This window comes from Marmota flaviventris, chromosome 17 (assembly GCF_047511675.1).
Source record: "Marmota flaviventris isolate mMarFla1 chromosome 17, mMarFla1.hap1, whole genome shotgun sequence".
Taxonomy (NCBI): Eukaryota; Metazoa; Chordata; class Mammalia; order Rodentia; family Sciuridae; genus Marmota; species Marmota flaviventris.
The window spans coordinates 53,129,712-53,145,942 of record NC_092514.1 but is presented as its reverse complement, the minus strand read 5'-3'; the positions used below and the strand labels follow the sequence as shown (position 1 = coordinate 53,145,942).

The 16,231-nt window shown below is 44.5% G+C and overlaps 1 long non-coding RNA gene across 2 annotated transcripts; it reads left to right on the top strand.

Moving 5' to 3' along the window:
• Positions 1 to 9,799: 9,799 nt before the first annotated feature.
• Positions 9,800 to 13,593, top strand: LOC114083423 (uncharacterized). Of its 2 annotated transcripts, none has more exons than XR_003581143.2 (2): positions 9,800 to 10,304; positions 13,286 to 13,593. It is a non-coding gene; the product is annotated as an uncharacterized lncRNA (long non-coding RNA). The 2 variants fall into 2 exon arrangements; XR_011704871.1 differs by lacking the exon at positions 13,286 to 13,593 and adding an exon at positions 10,853 to 11,131.
• The last annotated feature ends 2,638 nt before the right edge of the window (positions 13,594 to 16,231 follow it).

Here is a 16,231-nt window from a genome sequence, read left to right as displayed (position 1 = left end):
ACCTGTGGTTCAACTTTGTTTTTAGTTGTAGAGGGACACAACACCCTTATTTTATTTATTTATATGTGGTGCTGAGGATCGAGCCCAGGACCTCACACATGCCAGCCAAGTGCTCTACCACTGAGCTACAGCCCCAGACCATGGTTCAACTTTGGGGACATTTTACTAAAGTGGGATCCCAAGTTTGGTGGGGTTTTCAGACTCTCAGCAATTAGTCCCCTCAGCTCAAGTTCCTAGTTCTCCCCTTGACTTTCCCTGGGGTTGGGAAACTTGGATCACCAAGAGATGGAAAAAGCCACCTCCTTTGAAAAGGCCCTTAGTTGTCTCACTCAACACAGTGGGTGTGGGTGTTACCAGGCCCAACCCAAACACGTTGCATCCTCCCAACAGGCCTAATTCGATTCATTCTCCTTGCCATAGTGACCTGGGCAGAAAGATGTGGTCCCCTGCCGGCTAGGAAGGTAAATAAAGGAGTCCTAATTTGTAACTAGCTGGTATTTGAAGTTCTAATTTTGCAGATCTCCAGGGTGAGCACTGCTCTGTGGTCTTGGATTGTCTGGGATGTTATTTGCTAACCCAGGCCACCATCATTCACCCCCGCCTCCTACATTCCTGCTCTGGAGAAGTCCCACTGCTCCAAGCCTGCCCTGGACTGGCACTGTCCCAGCGACTTGGCTGGGTGTTCATCCACCACGGTGCGTGCTGGCCTCCACTAATGAATACCCTCTCACCTGGAGCCTAGGCGCGAGGAAAACCCCAGCTGTGACCTTAATGCATCAGTCAAAGCAGCTGCGTGGTTTCCTAAACTGATTGTCACAGAGTCGCAACCAGAAAGCCAGAGAAGTAATTCTCACATGCTGAATACCGACTGTTCTCATTTTTTTTTTGTTCAATATTCCTGACTCCAGGGCAGCATCCCTCATTACCCTGATTGATAGATCTATCATTCCTTCACTTCTGATCCCTTTCAGGGCTTGACCTGGTCATTTTACACATGTGGGACCTACGGACAGGGGCCTGTGCTTTTGTACTCAAATTCCAGGGACCTCCCATCCCCACGCCGAATATCATCTGTTCATTTACTCAAAGGGAAGACTTCTCGGCCAAAGTCTTTTTTGGATTAATCTGTTACCTGCACCCCCCAGGCTGGCCACACTCTGTGACTACTGTTCCTATCATCAACTGACAACATTACAAAAAGTGACTTATTGCCATCTGTGGCTATTGATGCTCACTGGACATCAGAGTTCTGACTCCAAATATGGTTTTCTTCTTCATGGGTCTTGTCCTTGAACAACAAGTCCAGGTTAAAGGATGTCACATGATAAGACCTCAGTACCAAGGTCAGGCTCCTGGAAACAAGTGATTTGGGAGTGGGGGATTATTGCCATTACTCCTCCTCTTCTATAAGCTTTCAGATGGTGACTCGGCTTGGGTGGCTCTAACAAAACACCTTAGTGGGGGCCATTTATACAGGACAGACATTTCCCATGGTTCTGGAGGCCTGGAGATGTGCAGCCTTGGTGGCTGGTAAAGGCTGCTCTTTGCATCCAAGATGGGGTCTTGCTTCTGCATCCTCAGGAGGGAATGAATGCTTAGTCCTCACCCAGAGCAGGAAGAAAGACCACAGGTGCTGGGGCCCTCTCTTCAGTCCCTTTTATAAGGGCACTAATTCATTAACGAGGCTGGAGTCCTCGTGACTTAATCATTTCACAAAGGACTCCACCTCTTAATGACATCATCTGGGGGTTTAGGTTCCCACAGAAGGACCCTGGAGGGACACAGTAGATAGTGATGCTCACATCCAATGCAATCGCTACATGATCCCTTTGAGGAATGATGGTCCCTTATCAGGCATGGGACATTCGCCTCTTATTGGCTGGTTGGTTGGCAGTATCAAGGTGAGTCTAGGTGAGTGAAAGTCCATGCCGTTGGGCCCAGTTACAGCTTTATGTTTTAATGGGTATTAAACTGGGGAGTTTCATCAGTGCAAACCGTACTCAACCATTGCAAGTACCCATGGTGGAAGTACCAAGTTAATCACCTGTCATCGTGTGCTAGTTGATCTCTTTGAGGAATACTGGTGGTGAGCTTTAGAGGCTGGCTAATGTCCCCTGACCTAGATATTCTGTCTACTTAGTTATGTGGTGCATCTTCTATGGTGGTTGCTCTTGGATGGACCTTCACCCTCCACACCTCCTCTCATCCACATCCACTTGTCTCTTTGCCAGACTTCCTTATCTCTGACATTCCCATCCTTCTTTCTCAAGCCTATGACCTACCAATCAAGTCATATCCTGTACCTCAGGGCAACCTGAGCAGGAACATTGAGCAGCAGGGTCTGTTCCCAGCTGGCATCCACTGGGCCAGCCCACCTGTGAACCATGCTCTGCTTTTTTCCTTCTTTCAGGTGATCATAAAGGATTCTCACCTTCCACATGGGCACCCTACATGCAAGCTATAGGAGAGGTACCAGAGCTATGTGGTTGGGGGCATGGGGTCTGCATGCTTGTGTAATTTACTTGTGCTGGTGTCCTCATTCTTGCTCAGGTTCAGTCCCAGTTATGTTCCTTGCCTCTTGGAGAGCTGCTGGGATCACCTGATTTTGTAAGTTAGCAAGTCTGGCAGAACTGAGCTCAGGGTGGGCAGTTCTGGCTGCATCAACATTGATAACCATGGTCACCTGTTCCATTTCTCCTAGAGACCAGTGGCATTTCAGAAGCCCTTTTGCAAAAAGTTTATAATAATCTTATGTGGGTGACATGGACCCACATAAGAACCCTATTTATCTACAAAATCCTATTTTCCACAAAATGCACATAATTTCTTCAAAGACATCTTTAATACCACAGTTGTATGCCCATATCAGCCAACGGTAGTGTTTGTACCATGGTGAACCTGCTTTCCTATTATGGAGTAGTTTTTTTTTTTTTCTCTTTTGCTTGTGGTACTGAAGATTGAACCCAGGGGCATTTTACCACTGAATGACATCCATTATCCTTATTTATTTGTTTGTTTATTTATTTAGTTTTGCTGCCAGAGATTGAACCCAGAAGCATTCAACCACTGAGGCATATCCCCAGGCCTTTTAATTTAATTTAATTTAGGTACCAGGGATTGAACTCAGGGGGCACTGAGTCACATCTTCAGTCCTTTTTTTTTTTGTATTTTATTGAGAGACAGGGTCTCAATGAGTTGCTTAGCGCCTCACCATTGCTGAGATGGCTTTGAACTCGTGATCCCCCTGCCTCAACCCCTGAGATTATAGCTGGGATTATAGGCATATGCCACCACTCTGGGTCTACATTGTTCTTCAGGATGTTCCAACAGAGCCTTTTGGACTACATTATATCAGAGGACAGGAAAGACAACATAGGCAGGGGTAGGTGTTGGCAGTCACAGAATATGATCATAATTGTATACTTTTTTCCAAAAAAAAAAAAAAAAAGTGAATGAAGTTTTTTCCTGATTCTCCTTGATAGAGAAGGAAAAGAAAGCATTCACTAGATCCATGACCACAAACCATGGATCTGAGTCTGTGTTAATCAGCTTTAGCAAAGATACCACATCTGGCACAGCAGTTTCAAGCAGAGGCTACTGCTTATTAAGTTTGCAGTAGTCCATTTTAATCCTTTGGGATCTGTTTGATGTTTGCAGGGACCAGATGGGTAAATTTAATAAAGATATAAAGGAGACCACTATTCCTGCCGTGTTCTGTTTACCACCTCCATAGCTGAGAATCAGCCACCCTGCATGGTTATCCATTGGGATAATTGAACCCGTCTTGCTTCTAATGTTTAGGGGGTGCCATTTGGCCTTTATTATGTAAGGATCCTAGCATCCTCATTGCTTTCAGGGAGTCTAGTTCTACAACACCAGCTCTGGTCTACAGAAGACTGCAAGCCACATTGAGCCTCTCAATGATGGTGGTGTCCCTCTCACCAGAGATTTCTTTCTTTCTTTAAAAAATCATATATATATATATATATATATATATATATATATATATATGCTGTAACTGGACACAATATCTTTATTTTATTTATTTATCTTTATGTGGTACTGAGGATTGAACCCAGGGCCTCGCACGTGCTAGGCAAGTGCTGTACCGCTGAGCCCCCACCCCAGCCCCAACCAGAGACTTCTTATCTCTTTAATAAAAGGATTTGTCCTTCAGGTCCTCCTATGAAAGATAATTATATAGTAGGTTTTTCAGTTTTTCACAGTGTCTTAGTCTGTTTTCTGTTGCGACAATAGAACACCTGAGACTGGGTAACCTTTAAAGGACAGAGATTTATTGGCTCCTGGATCTGGAGGTTGGGAGGCCCAAGAACACGCACTGGAAGAGCTTCATGCTGCTTCCACTCACGGCAGAAAGTGGAAGGGCAGGCAGGCGCCTGAGGAAGACACACGCAGGAGGGACTCGCAGTTGCTAATCCAGGCCCAGAAGAGCAAGAACTCACCCCTGTGAGAAAGGCATTCATCTGTTTTAATGACCTAATCACCTCTTAAGGCTCACCACCTCTCAGTGCTGTTATATTGGGGACCAAATTTCAACATGAGTTTTGAGCAGGCAAACCACATCTAAACGATGGGACACAGCATGTCCACTCCTGCAGGCTCACGTCTCTTTATTTAAATTTCTTCCATAGCAGCTTCAGCTTTTGTATCTCACTTAGTGTGAGCCACGGCTTTCTCCCCAAATCATCTTAACAGTGTACTAGAACCATCTTTTGGGATCTTCACTGGGGTCCATTAGCAGAACTACCTCCTGTTAGTACACTCTCATTTCCCCAAACTTACACACCACTTTCCTCTTTCCTGCCCCCTCCCATACCCAATCCCATTCCACAACAGCATCCCGGCTTCTGCCAGTGTGTGTCCACTAGTTCCTGTAACTCCTTCAGACATAGACCCTGAATCAGGCGGGAGTCCAATCAAGGGTCAAACAATAACAAACAACAACAATAACAACAACAACAAAGTACTGCCAAGGGGAAGTTTGATAGTAAACTAGGTATGATAGGAAATTAGAGCAATGAAGGATTGGTTAGGAAAAAATAACGGGAACTCACACCTGTAATCCCAGCGCCTCAGGAAGCTGAGGCAGGAGGATCATAAGCTCAAAGTCAGCAATTTATCAAGGCCCTAAGCAACTCAGGGAGACCCTGTCTCTAAATAAAATATAAAAAAGGGCTAGAAATGTTGCTCAGTGGTTAAGCACCCCTGAGTTCAATCCGTGGTACCAAAAATAAAATAAAAAATAAAAGGAACTCTAAACAATTTAGGAAGAGCAAAATCTAGGAACAGCCCCTACTCATAATGCTGAGAGAGCACTCAAGGAAGAAGCCATCCCAAGGATGAGCCTAGATCTTGTCAGGACAGGGTCAAGGCTCCATGGATGGCAAAAAGTCACTATGGAGCTAAACCCATCTGCCCTGTAGAACTCACCAGAAACCCACCCTCTAGGGTGTCTGGGAAAGCCCTGGGCCGACAGGGCTGTTGGCCAGCCGGCGCGGCTGCCTGCCACACACTAGGGCTGGCCAGCGGAGAAGCTGCCCATGCTGCAGGAGCTGGGGGCGAGTAGGCCACAGGAACCCGCCAAGAGTCTAGGAAGGAAAGCACTTTCCTTCTGCCAAGTTTCTCCGGTCGCCTCTGATGACAAAGCTTGACATCATGCCAACTGATGGAGGAGAAATACTTAGAGGGTTCAGATTCATTTTCACAGAGAAGACAATGAAGGATGTGTTTGGAGCTAGGAGCCAATAAATAAATTAATTAATTAAAATTAATTGATTAAAAGACAACTGGCTTAGTCCTTTACTTCTTTTAGAAGGAAAAAAGAAAAGAAAAAAAAAAACAAAAACCCATAGCTGGGTTATGTTGCAACTTGACCCTGGTAGTTGATCTGATGGCAAGGAGCAGGGATGGGGGTGGATCTCAGGAGATGTGCGTTTTTGCAAAGCACAGACTCCTGCATCTCCAATCAAGAGGGGAACATTAGCCTCCTCCAGGGAGGAGTGGACCATGTTGAGAGTGCCAGAGGGTTGAGGGAGAGCTGGGATTTTGTGGATTTAGATGTTCCCATCCCTAATCTCAGGGTCCCACCCCTCCCAGCCAGGGCCCTACTCTTGTCATAGCAGGTTTGCAGTAGAGGAGAATTCAGCTCTCTCTGTAGTCTTGCTGCTCCTAATTATGTTCCAGGCCTGGTCCTCGACTTTTCTGCCTTCTGGCTGCAGGAGATGAATTTCTCCTTGTACACTACAAAGCAGCCGCACTAATTCCATTGTTGGACAACAGATTGCCACAGATGGCAGCTAAAAACAACATCTATTTATTATTATTTTCATATAGTTCCAGGGGCCCAGAGCCTGAGCAGGCTTGACTGGGTTCTGCTTAGGGTATCTGGTTAACCATGCCATAATCAAGGGAGCAACATCCATCACTTTAACAGATTCCAGGAACTTAAGGTATAGAATCCTGGAGAACCGTTTCTAGAATTCTGCCTACCCCAGTCTACCCTCTGGCCCCAAAAGATTCTCATCCCCTCCCCATCAAATGCAAAATACATTCTCCTTGGGCTGGGGCTGGGGCTCAGTGGTACTTGCCTAGCATGTGTGAGGCACTGGGTTTGATCCATAGCCCCGCACACAAAAATAAGTAAAATAAAGGCATATATATATTATTTTTTTCTCCTCTTCTCAAGATGCCCAAGAACCTCATCCAATTTCAATATCAATTCAATGCCCCAAATCCCATCTATATATCATGAGCTCAAAAGTCCAAAATTTTGTTACCTGAATCAAGCGCAGATGAGTCTTAAGTGCATCTCCCAAGCACATTCCTTCTCCAGCTATGAGCCCATGCAATTAAAGAAAAAGAAAAAAAAAAACTATAGACCCTCTGAGAGTTTTGATAGACAATAGTGGGATAGTGTTGGGCACAGTGGCTCACGCCTGTAATCTCAGTGACTGGGACAGGAGGATTGCAAGTTTGAGGCCAGCCTCAGCAACTTAGGGAGACATTGTCTCAAAAAAAAAAAAAAAAAAGTAAATAATTAAAAAGAAAAGATAAAAAAGGCTGGGGATGTGGCTTAGTGGTGAAGTGCCCCTGGGTCAATCTCTATTACTTAAAAAAAAAAAAAAAAAAAAGCCATCGGATGCAATTATATTTAATTCAACAAGGGAGAAATGTCACCCATCCAAAACGGTTTTTAAATGCAGTTGAACAAGTTCCATTAGGCTTGAAGGGAAAAAAATCAACTCCATTTAGGTTTCAAGACCTGGAGAATGATCTTTTATGGATCTTGACTCTGCCCTCTGGGCTCTTGGGGCCACCCTGAGTCATCTTTCCTTTTTCATAAAAGATACCACATGTTTACACGGAGTTTGATCAACCTGCTTCTTGCCAGTAAAATTTGGGGGAACCAAAAAGCTTTCATTTTGTTCTCTATCTCAGTACAGTTCACAGTGTTCCTACTGAAATAAAATTTTCAAGGACCTTATGGACTTTGTATAGATTTTGCAGAGATTCACTCCATTAGACAAAAATTTTCTTCCCCACATCTTTCTAGAATGATCCCTTCTTTATATTTGTTTTCTATGGAGAACACTGAGAACAATTTTTTTTTTTAATGGGGCTGGTCATCAAGCCCAGGGCCTTACACATACCAGGCAAGCACTCTATCTCTCAGTCACATCACCAGTCCCAAGGATGACCTCTTGTGAGCTTCCTAGAACCCTGTGGTTTAATGAATAAGATCTAGGCGGACTATCCTCAGTAGAGGTTGAAGCTCATTTCCCCAAATTCAAATGTTGAAGTCCCAACACCCAGTTCCTCAATGTTACCTTATTTGGAAATAGGGTGATTGTAGAGATAATTCGTTAAGATGAAGTCAAACTGGAGTAAGTTTGGGCCCTTAATTCAATGGACTGGGGTCTTGTAAAAAGAGGCAATTTGAACACCACAAGGGGAGTCTCATGTGAAGGTTAAGGTTGGAAGGATGCTTCTACAAGTCAAGGAGCTTTAAAGATTGCCCGTGAACCACCAGAGGTGAAGGGAGTGGCATGGAGCAGGTTCTCATGGACTCCAGAAAGGACCAATCCTGCCCCTGCCGCCATCTTGATCTTGTACCTGAAGTCTTCAGAATTATGTTAAGATGGTACATATTTGTTATTTAAGTCACCCAGTTTGTGATACTTCATGAAGGAAAACTTATGAAACTAATAACAACTTTTAATTTCTTCTGACTTTTAAAAAAATATTTTAGTTGTAGATGCACACTTTATTTTATTTCTTTATTTTTATGTGGTGCTGAGGATCGAACCCAGTGCCTCACATACGCTAGGCAAGCACTCTGCCCCTGAGCTACAGCCCCAGCCCTTCTTCTGACATTTTCATCTGAGATTTCAGAAAAAAAATTTGTACAGCCCTACACTTGCTCTTATCGCTAAGCCAGTTTGAGGCAGCTTTTTTTCTGAATTTTAGTATCTTTTACAATCTGGCTAAGAATTTCCCAGATCAAGTTCTAACTGCTTTTGGTCTAATAGGTTTTTTCCTCCATTTGTTTCTCCCTTCTTACACTTTACTACAAGCAGCAAAAAGAAACCAGATTTTGCCTAGAAAATCCCCTTGGCTAAACATCCAAGTGCATTGCTTATGAACTTCATTCTCATTTTTTTTTGTTTTGCAGTAGTGGACATTGAACCTAGGGGTACTATACCAGTGTGCTAGCCCACTGATAATGGGCCCTATCTATTCTTAGCCCTATCCATTCATTTATTTATTTTTGGTACCAGGGATTGAACCCAGGGGCACTCAGTCATTGAGTCACATCCCCAGCCCTATTTTGTATTTTATTTAGAGACAGGGTCTCACTGAGTTGCTTGGCACCCCACCATTACTGAGGCTGGCTTTGAACTCCTGATCCTCCTGTCTCAGCCTCCCAAGCTGCTGGGATTACAGGCATGTGCCACCACGCCCAGCGTTATTTATTTATTTTTATTTTGAGACAGGGTCTTGCTAAATTGCTGAGGCTGGCCTTGAACTTGCCTTCCTCCTCCTGCCTCAGCATCTGGAGTGGCTAGGTTTACAGGTGTCTGTGCTATGCCTACCTTAAATTCCGTTTTCCATACAGGAGTTAGGCAAAATTCTGATAAGGTTGCTGCTGCCACTTAACAAAAGTCCCCCTCCTGTGGCTTCCAACAGCCACCTGTTCCTCACTTCTCCTAGGCTCTCACAGCTTGTCAAGACAGCCTTCTACTGATGGACCATTCCTGGAGACTGAGGCTTTCTCTAAGGCAATTTAGGATTTCTGCAAATTCTATAGAATTTATAATCCTCATGTCTTCTGATCAACAGTGTTTTCAGTGTCCATATTTTTACTGAAGTTCTATTGAAGGAATCTAAGTATTTTCTATCAAACTTCTCAAAATTCTTCCAGACTCCACCCACCTGTCCAATTCTAAAGCCATTCCCCCCGCCTTTTTTTTTTTTGTACTGGAAATGAACCCAAGGGTGCTTTATCACTGAACTACATCCCACAGTCCTTTTTAATTTTTTTTAAAATTTAAGACAGGATCTTGCTAAGTTGCTTAAGGCCTTGATAAATTGCTGAGGAGGCTGGCTGGCCTTCAATCTGTAGATCCTCCTGCCTCAGCCTCCCAAGTCACTGGGATTATAAATTTAACTGCCATTCTCACATTTTTAGATGTGTGTTATGTCACCTTGTTCCAAGATCCCACATCTGTTTTAGTTGTCTATTGCTGTGTAACAGGGGTCACAACGGTGGCAGTGAAACCTGAGCAGTTTCACTCTTGCCTTCAACTAGAGAATGAACCATCACAGCCCTTCATCATCTTCCTCTAAAGCATCAAGAAGAGCGTTGGACTAGCTGAGAATTAGTACTTCCTTCATCTCAAGGGTCTGTGATATGGCAGCTCAGTGCATCCCCAAAGGCCAACCACTCAGTCTGAATGACCGTCCTTCAGTTGGCAGGGCGCTCAGCTCTGCCCACTAAACCCCCACTTTGGAATCCGTGAACCACTCCTGGCACCAACCAAGGTGCCCCAGCAGATTTCCAAGGCACTGGCTCCAACACTGAGAACTCAAACCTGGGGGGTGAAGGAAGAGGACTGGCAAAGGATGGAGTCGAGCTGAGCTGCTGTCACAACAAGGACCAAGGATGACCTCACAGGCGTTCAGGAAAGGCTCCTCCAAGGCAAAGCTCTCCATCAACCAGTCAAGGATGTGGCTGCCCCTGGGGAGGGGAGGAGACCATCTTCCTGAGAGCAACTGCTGGGGAGGTAAGGCCAAGAGTAAGCCATGAGCAATTGGTGCAGTGCCCCATCACCCCACTATCCTGGTTGGCTTTGGGTTTTTTGTTGTTGTTGTTGTTTTGGGTACCAGGGATTGAACTCAATCATGAGCCACATCCCCAGCCCTTTTTATATTTTGAGACAGGGCCTTGCTAAGTTGCTGAGGCTGCCTTTGAACTCATGATCCTCCTGCCTTAGCTTCCCAAGCCACCGGAATTACAGGCATGTGCCACAGCAACTGGCTCATGTGTTGTTGTTGTTTTTTTTTTTTTTTTGTTTGTTTGTTTGTTGTATCTTCCGATAGTTATTATTTTTACTTTTTATTAGTTGGCTATTGATGCACAACAAATTACCCACAAAATGGAGCGGCTTCCTGACAGAGGTCCACTTTATGCTTTGAATATAGCCCTTGCTGCTCTGCCACTGTGACTTATTTTTAAAAGGACATGTTTCTCTTGCCTTCTCCCTCCTCCTTCCTAATCTCGCCCCCTCCCTAATCTCAGGGGAAACAGCATTGCCTTTCTTCCCCATGCTAGGAGGCGTTATCTGCCCTTGAACACACACATACCACAGGAAGGAAGTAATCCAGACTTTGGGGATGGCAACACAAGATCTCAGAAATGACTACCTCCCCAATTAACAAGTGAATTCCAACTCCAGACAGAACACATGGAATGTAGCCTTTGCATCACCTCTTTAAAAACCATCTGTTCCCCGGGATGGGCAGAGAGTCACAGCCTCTGGGACAGGAGTCCCTTGTGCTTCTCCTTTGCTAGCAAAGCAATAAAACTTAACTTTTTCCCTTTTTCCCAAAATTGTGTCATGTTATGGGCCCCAGGGACGAGGACCAAATTTTCAGCTTAAAACAACAAACACTTGTTGTTGTCTCATAGTTTCTATTGGCCATGAATTTGAACTTGGCACAGCCTGTGTCTGCCATCAAGCTCCTGCCCCAGATACCTCCAGACTCTCTTGTAGCTGGAAGCTCATTTCCAGTTTTTATCTGGTGTGACCGCTAGCAGACCTCAGAAGATCCACTTCCAAGTTCACCTACAGGGTTGCTGGCAGGCTTCAGTTCTACAGCATGTCCTCCATCGGCTGTCTGTGTCCTATGACATGGCAGATGGGGACAGGAGAGTAAGAAACCACATCTGAGAGTGTCTTTCTAACTTCATCGTGCCAGTGACATACCATCTGTGTGTGTGTGTGTGTGTGTGTTTTACCGAGGATTGAATTCAAGGGTACTTTACCAATGAGCTACACCCCCATCCCTTTTTTAAAAACATATTTTGAGTCAGAGTCTCCCTAAGTTGTCCAGGCTGTCCTCAAACATGCCATGCTCCTGCCTCAGCCTCCAGAGTTCTGGGATTAACAGTGTGTGCCACCACTATCGCCTCTGACATATTGTATTTGTCAGAAGCAAATCACTAAGTCCAGCCCAGAACAAGCACGGTGGGGGCGGGATTACACAAGGGTATGAATACCAGGGGGTGGGGATCACTGGAGATATCCTTGAGGAAGCTGCCTGTGAAATGCCAGATTCGTGGGACCCCAATAGACCTCCAGGAGCTGAATCCGATGCAATCACACAAGAGTCTTTATTGCAAGCTCGAGCAGCGGTCTCGAGGAGTGAGTCCTGGCCCTTAATTCAGTGAGGATTTATAGTTTTTTTGGGGGGATACTCTATGTGTCACAATATCACACAGCAAATCATTTCACACCTCAGGAAAGTCAAACAACAACTCTTAACATTGATTAGCACATTCATTGGCAGGAACAAGTCAGGTAAGGGTGACTGGTGAGTTCAAGAGGTGGATACATTTGAACTGATTGCTTTAGGCCGCAAGGGGTTGCAAGAGTGTATACGCTAAACTGCAGGGTGGCCTAATCATATTATCAATCACAGAAACTACAGGGAGGGCCACCTGGCATTTCAGATATTTTCCCTGTCTCACTCTGATTGGTTGTTGCTATGGTCCGAAATTAGTTCTCAAGCATTCTTCTGGTCTTTTCAGGAACTTGCCTTTGCTGAGTCAAGGACGTCTGGTGTCTGGTACAGACAAATGACTCAGCAGGTTAGCTATGTGCCTAGGAATGGGTTTTCCAAGGACAAAGAAAGGGTCATTCCTCCTCCCCTTTGGACAGGACCTGCTCTGAGATAGAGGCTGGTTTCTCAAAAATGGAGTCACATCAGTTTCTCACCTGTCCCTGACACTACCTCTCAAACACTGAGCTGAGCCTTTTACCTGCATCGCTTTCTTTAATCCTCACGAAGACCCCCATGATGATCCCCATCTGCAGGTGTGGAAACAGGCTCGAAGTGGTTAAATTACTTGCTCATAGCCATACCAGACACTATTGGGGAGAGAAAAGCCTTAACACAGGTCTGTCTGAGAACAAGCCTGCGTGTTTCTAATTCCTTTGCTGAAGTATCTCCTTCAATAACATTTTGGGAAGGATGCAAAGTTGCTGCAGAACAGTGAAGTCAGATCAAGGCTACTGTGTGTCCAGTGCAGGGTGGACTGCAGGGTGGGTTAAGGGCGAGATGCATCAGGCAGCAGGTTCTAAACCAGGCATCTCATAATCTACAAGTTCAAGAATACGGTCAGGAACAGGGAAGAGCACAACAAAAACGTGGTAGAAAGCAATCCTGAATATGATATGTCAAGAGCTTTATAATGTTTTGAACAACCAATAAAAAAAAAATTAAAAAAAAAAAAAGAAAGCAATCCTGAAACGGTTGTGCCATTGGTGAGGGATGCCATGGTCAAGTGGAAACCCTCCTTGACCAACTACAGATTGAAATTGAGGTAAAAAATAAACTGAATAGGAATAATTTAGCTAAAACTAATAGTTGAGGCCAAAAATGTTAAGCTTCTTATACAAGGTGAAGGAGGACCTAGTTACCAACCTAACTCAGCTCTGACTCCATCTTGACTTTCTGACTTTGATTTTTTTGTCTTTCCGAGTTCTCTTGAGCCTTTCTCTCCTGCAGTCACCTTGGATTTCAGGAACAAGAAGTCTTATGACAAGAGTCAAAACTATGCCCTAGGCAAGATCAACTTTCTTAACCTGACAAGACCTGACAAATCCTGAGATAAGGATGGACAGACCACCCCTATCAAGAGCACCTGTGCTGGCAGCTGTGCAAACCCTCCAGCCCTTGCCCTCACTTCCCTTCCTAGAAAAACCTCAAAGTCAATGTTAACCCTTCAAAGGCAGATAACCCTGTCCTCCTGGTAGACCTACATTGATTAAAACTTCTTTCCCGCCGTTCCCCATTATTTTCCATTTGGTTTTTGGTGGGGTGAGTGGTCAGACCGGATTTGTTGGATCCCCAGAGTCACCTCTGACCTAGGACTCCAGTAATGAAGGGTCTGCACAAAGATCTCCATGTTAGAACAAAATCTGTGGGCTAATTTTTTTTTCTTTTTTTGGTACTAGGGATTGAACCTATAGCCACTTTATCACTTTATCACATCCCCAGTCCTTTTTTTTTTTTTTGAGACGATCTCACTAGGTTGCATAGGCTGGGCTTCAAACTTGTGATCCTCCTGCCTTGGGCTCCCAAGTCTCTGAAAATATTGGCATGTACCTCCATATCCCACCGAGTTATCTGCTACTGCATAACCAACTATTCCAAGCATTAGTGGCTTTACAAGAGCAATTGGCGTCTGGCGATTTTGTGGGTTGGCTGGGCAGTTACTCTGCCAATCTTACCGAGGCTCCTAAGCATGCAATTAGTTGTTGGAACTGCAGAGCTGCAGGGTCTGAGATATCCCTGCCGATGTCTGGGACTGGCAGGGACACTGAGAACTCTCATTACTTGGCCATCTCGCATGTTCCAGGGGAATAAAGTCAGAGGCTGCAAAGTGTCTTGTCCCACAGGTTCCAAGATTTGCACATCAGTTTTGCAATATTCTATTGGTAAAAGAAGTCATCAGCCAGCTGGGCACAGTGGCACACACACACCTGTAATCCTAGCGGCTCAGCTGGCTGAGGCAGGAGGAGCCACAAGTTCAAGGCCAGTCTCAGCAAATTAGCAAGGCTCTAAGCAACTTAGTGACACCCAGTCTCAAAAAATAAAAGGGGCTGGGGATGTGGCTCAGTGGTTAAGCACCCCTGGGTTCAATCCCTGGTACAGACAAAAAAAAAAAAAAAAGACACCAGGGTAGCCTAATCAAGGGTGTGGAGATGGCCAGGCCTTTTACCAGAAACTTGGTGGAAGGGGCAAGGACACCACACTAAAGGGTTTGGACACAAGGAGGTGTGGCTCATCATAAATCACTATTATGATGATATACCTTGGAGGCCTTGAAAAGAGAGTTTATGTGTATATTTCAAAGAAGTGGCTATAGTTACCTATAGTGATACCAGCAGGGGGTTATAGGCCACCTGGAGAAAGGACTACCCTGTGTCTGGGATTTGAAGGCACTAGAGTAAACAACAGCTCATCTGTGCAGGGACTCTCAAGAGTTTGGATGCAGTCAGAAATAGAAACCAGTAAGCCTTAGATATTTTAGACTCCAGGTCAGACTCATTAGTGAGCCTTATTAAAATTTAGTGGCTCATGATCAGCATTTTAAAAAACAGAAAATATCAAACTGTGCATATACAGCTATTTTTCCTTGAAAATTTTATTTAAAAAAAATATATATTTTTTAGCTGTCGATGCACCTTTATTTGTTTACATGTGATCTTGAGAATTGAACCCAGTGCCTCACACATGCTAGGCAAGCACTCTGTCACTGAGCCACAACCCCAGCCCCTTTTCTTGAAAATTTTATTCATTTACATAAATATATAAACTGTGTATGGTGGTGCAAACCGGTAATCCGAGACTTGGAAGGCTGAGGCAGGAGGATCACAACTTTGAGACCAATCTCAGCAATTTAGAGGGACCCTCAGTGACTTAACAAGACCCCATCTCAAAATAAAAAATAAAAAGGGCAAGGGATGTGGCTCAGTGGTAAATCATCACTGGGTTCAATCCTCAGTACCCCCCCCCCCAAAAAAAAAAAAAAAAAACATTTTAAGGAAATGGGAGCTCAGTGGCACAGTGCTTGCCTACCTAGCATGCAGGAAGCACTGGGTTCAATCCCCACTACTGCCCCCCCCAAAAAAAAAATCACATATAAGTGAATTAGATAGCAAAATATTGGTGAAATATATTTCTGATTAAACTCAGGGCCAGAGTTTGAAAGCACTGATTTAGTTCACACTGAAGAGTATTTACTTGGTACAGATGAGCAATGTGCTAACACATCTCTAGACAGAGATGTAATGGTAATTCTATGATTTGGCCAATTTTGTTCCATTCTAAGAGGTTTCATACAAAGGGAAACTGGAACAATAAGATTTCCTTCCTAAGCACTGAACTCCCTCATTGAGATCCTTAGAAGGAACAAAGCAGGGTGGGTCGTGAGTGGAGGAGCTTGGGACACAAACTAGTTGCTCTCTCATTCAGTGCATTCGTGCCTGTGAGGCGATTACACATTACAAGGGACCACATGGGCCACACTATATTTGATAATTGTTTGTTTATTGTGGGGTTTCCTTCACTGGAAAGCAAGTGTCAGGGAGTAGGGACTGTCTTGTTTACTGCTGAATTCCCAGCAGCAAACATGCAGGATAACTAAATGAATGAATGGTGGCAGGGGTGGGGACAGAAGTCTCATCCCAACTATTTTACAATCACTTCTTCTCACAGACTAAATTTTGTATGCTGTTTGCATCTTTGTTTATTTTTCTTCAAACTGGTTCAGAACCCAAATCCTGATCCTTTCCCCAAGTACTCTTCCCAAGGACATTTTCAGATTATCACTCCAATGGACAGAGTAATGTTAGTGGGACCAGTGAGCACGGAGCTAGGCAGCACTGCAATCGGTCTAGTTTTGGTCAATGGCCTTGAAGAC